The sequence below is a fragment of the Echinops telfairi genome, unplaced genomic scaffold (genome assembly GCF_000313985.2).
Source record: "Echinops telfairi isolate 266 unplaced genomic scaffold, ASM31398v2 ScPeMD7_28;HRSCAF=97, whole genome shotgun sequence".
NCBI lineage: Eukaryota > Metazoa > Chordata > Mammalia > Afrosoricida > Tenrecidae > Echinops > Echinops telfairi.
This window is the reverse complement of record NW_022103925.1, coordinates 527,531-531,575: the sequence shown is the minus strand read 5'-3', so window position 1 is coordinate 531,575 and position 4,045 is coordinate 527,531. Positions and strand designations below refer to the sequence as shown.

At 56.0% G+C, this 4,045-nt stretch overlaps 1 protein-coding gene across 1 annotated transcript in view; it reads right to left on the bottom strand.

Annotated features, from left to right (window-relative positions):
• TBC1D14 (TBC1 domain family member 14) overlaps positions 1 to 4,045 on the bottom strand; it is a 54,777-nt gene that overhangs the window by 39,649 nt on the left and 11,083 nt on the right. The gene's annotated exons all lie outside the window — the stretch shown is intronic.

Sequence of the window (4,045 nt, the reverse complement as noted above, 5' to 3'; positions counted from 1 at the left end):
AATAATAATTTATAAATTATCAAGGGTTCATGAGGGAGGGGGAAATGGGGAGGGAGGGGGAAAATGAGGAGCTGATACCAAGGGCTCAAGTAGAAAGTAAATGTTTTGAGAATGATGAGGGCAACAAATGTACAAATGTGCTTGACACAATGGATGTAAGTATGGATTGTGATGAGTTGTACAAGCCCACAATAATTTTTTTTTAATTTTAAAAATTAAAAAACAAACAACATGTACATATGACCTGCTCTATGAAGCTTCGCCTAATTCACACTAAAACTTTTTAAAAATTAAAAAAAGAAAGGCCTGGTGACTTCTGTAGGTGGCATTTTTCACTGTCAGCACACAGGTTAACTGTGAGGGAGAACCGACTGGACTGTGGGGAAGTTTCTGAGGCCACAGAAGGTGGTTTGGAGACACTGAAAATATGCACTGACCACTCAGCCCCACGCCTGGTCTGCCTGGTGGCTGGGGGTCTGGCTGGGATCTCGGCCCCCAGAATAGGAGGTGCTCCAGGGCGAGCCTCCCCACCCCCACTCCGTCCCCGGGGCATGGAACCTCGCACAGAACACACTGTGCACACAGAATTAAAGCTGGCATAGGAACTTCACAAACATGCCAGGATGGTTCTGGGAGGCAAAGAGTGTGTCCACAGCTTGGTGACACAGACCCAGGCTCAGGCGGGCGTACCAGGATGCTTGGTAGCGGGTGCCAGCCAGCGGAGCAGGTCCCACAGGCCCGACACTCACGGAACACTCCTCCCCCAGTCCTGCTCATAAATCCCTGAGCTTCACACTTGATGCACCTGTGCCTCAGCCTCCGGCGCGGCCTGAGCGAGGCAACGGGCTGGGACTGGTCCCAGGGCTCTGGGCGACCTGTCCACACCCTCTCGTCCCCTGGCACCTCCCCCAGCATGCAGACAGGAAGTAGGCCTCAGCTCAGCTGCAGAAGGTGGAGCAGGCTAACCATGAATCCTCTCTCCACAGGCCCCTGCCCTCATCCTTCCCAGACCTGCTGCTCCATCAGTCAGTCTCGACAGTGAGGGGACAAAGCCAGCTCACTCCCACCCCCACAGCAGCACATGAACAGACCAAAGATACACAATTCATACAGCCAATCCCCTTTTTTCACAAAGTGTGAAGTGAGCTCCTAAGGTCCCCGAAACAGCATGGCACTTGAGATGCTTTGTGAGCATGCCCGCACAGTGATGGACACCCCCCCCCACCCCACCCCACCAGCCTCGTCATTCCCGCTCACGTCCAGAGGAGACCGAGCAGTGCCCACAGGCACCACGCTGCCCAGGCGAGTTGGGGGGAGGTGAACCCTATTAACACCTAAAAGCGCCCCCCTCTGGTCACATCTCCAGGACATGTTTGCATATGGTGGGCACCTGCTGTGTGTATGCGGGTATGCATATATGTATGTGTGTGTCTGTGAGTGTTCATGTGTGTGCCTCTGCTTGCCTGGGTGAGTACATGAGTATACATGTGAGTGCATGCAGGCATGCATGTGGCTGTGTGCAGGGGTGTTTGTGTGTGTGATGGAGAGAGGCTGACCAATGACTACACTCTGGGTCTCACGTGGCTCTGCACTGCATCAGAGTCCCTGGGAACCAGCTCTCACACCCCGAATGCAGCCCTGGTGCAGAGGCCCGGGGGGCCTGCTCTCCCAGCGGCCCGGCTGCCCCAGCTGTGAGAGCTCTTGAGGTGCTCTCTGCTGCCGGCATGGGACTCGGTGGTGACCGCTCTGCCAGGGAGCACCAGCTCCATGTCTGTCTGAGTCAGCACATGAACAGCTGCAGGGGAGGAGGCACAGCGACAGTGACAGCAACAATGGGAGCAACCATGGTGGTGACCCTGACCCTGACGACACAGCAGGGAGCCCTAGGGCAGGGAGGAGGAGGACGATGACGGTGGCGGCAGCCATGTGAGGAAGGCAACCATGGCGGCAGCAACGATGACGATGGTACAGTGGCTAGGATGGCAGCACACAGAGACCACCCCCAACACCACCGCTAAGGCCACCATGGGGCGGCTGCACTGCTAGCAGCCCTCCCTGCCCGTGCCAGCTCTGCTCAGCACCCTTCCTAGAGTGCCACCCGCTCCACTCTAGAGTCCACGTGGCATCATGTTCCCACAAGCCCAAAGCCTGTGATGGTCACATCCCCCTCAGCCTTCGATCAACACACTTTTCATAGAATACCGCAACTAAAAGAGTTCCCAAACCATCTACAGTTAAAACCACAGGCCTGGGGAGCTGCACCAGCGAGCCTTCCATGTGTTGAAGGAGAAATGCACAGACTTGGTGAGGAGACACTTCCTCCCCAGGAGAACATTCCAGGCCACTCAACATGCACGTGCACAGACATCAGCCACCAGGGAGCTGTGTCCTCAGCCACACTGCCTGGGCCCCCCCGGGGGGCTCACAGGCGTGGGGTTTGTGAGCACTCTGGACACATGCCTGTAGAAGTCACACACAATGGCTGGAACACACCGTAGGCTCATTTAATTTCCCCAGAGAGCCAGGCCTCAGAGACTCCGTGGGAAAGAGGCCACTTGATGTCCAACGTCACAAACACAATCAGGCAGGCAAAACCCAGACTCTTCCGCTGCCTCAGACAGAAAGCCCTCTACAAATGCCGCCCAGCGACGCGGAGAAGGGGCAGAGCCTGTACCAGAGCAGAGCTGCGCTTCACAGGGGTCTCAGGGCCGAGTTTGGGAAGCAGGTCTCCATGCCTGGGAGATTTGAACCTCCAACATTTAAGTCAGCAGTCATGGGCACCTCTTAGGGGCCTTGGTGGGTACCTAGGTGCTGCCAATGGTGAGCACACTCAGCTGCTGAACAAAAGGTTCAGCGTGTACCCACTCACAGGTGCCTTGGAAGAAAGGTGTGGTGATCCACTTCCAAAATCCAACCACTAAGAACCCTGTGGGGCGCAGTCTCACTCTGACACGCATGGGCCACTCTAAGTCAGAGCTGGTGGCACTGGCTTGGGGTTTGGAATGTAGAGTTAGCAGAATCTACCCCACCTCTGCCCTGGGCATACATGGACAAAGACACCGTGTGTCAAATGTCCCTCCCATGCAGAAACAAGCCTATATAACTGAACCCGTTGACCCACCAATGGTGAACAGGGCTGCTCCCCAGAGAAATGCCACCAAGGCCAGGGCCACGCTGGCATCGTGAGGCACAGGAGTGGTGAGAACAGTGGCCTCAGGAGCTGGCAGCCTTGACACTGGTCTGGGGAGACACGGGAACCCACGAGGCATCAGCACCAGTTTGAGCAGCTGCACTTCACATGAAGGGTTGCTCCCCAGAGCATCACCTCCCCCAACACTCCCCAAATGTTCTGTAAGCTGAAGGATGGCCCAGTGGTCTGGGTGATACTGCCCTAGCAAGTCACCCATTACTCAAGCTGAAAACACTCCACGAGTCAAGTCCAGAGTCAGGGCACTGGCCAGCTACCGATGAAATCACCTCCACACACTCACACACATCTTCTCCATGAGGAGAGGCGGCGGGGACAGCCTGTCAGCGGTCAGTGGAGGGTTTACTGAGCCAGAGGGGCAAGACTGGGGCCTGCTTGGACCTGCTGCTGGTTTTACCACTCATTGGCACGTGCGCGCACACACACACCTGCTGGTTCACCTGCTTCCGGTTACCACTCACCTGTGCACATGTACGCGCATGCGCGCATGCACACATAAACACACACACACACACCAGCTGGTTACCATTCACCTGCACATCCACCCTACCCCCTACACACACACAGACCTGCTTCTGGAACCACTCATCTGCACAGGCGCGCGCGCACACACACACGCACACACACACACACACACACACACACACACACACACACCCCTGGTTACCAATGGATGATGGAAAGATGATGGATGGAGAGATAATAGATGGATTGGAGGATGGATGATGGGTAGATAAGCAGGTGAATGGCAGGAGGTGCGTGTGGGTGGATGGGTGGGGTGGGGGGTGGGAGATCATGATGATTGATGGAGGATGAGTGGGTGGGTGGATGCCACGG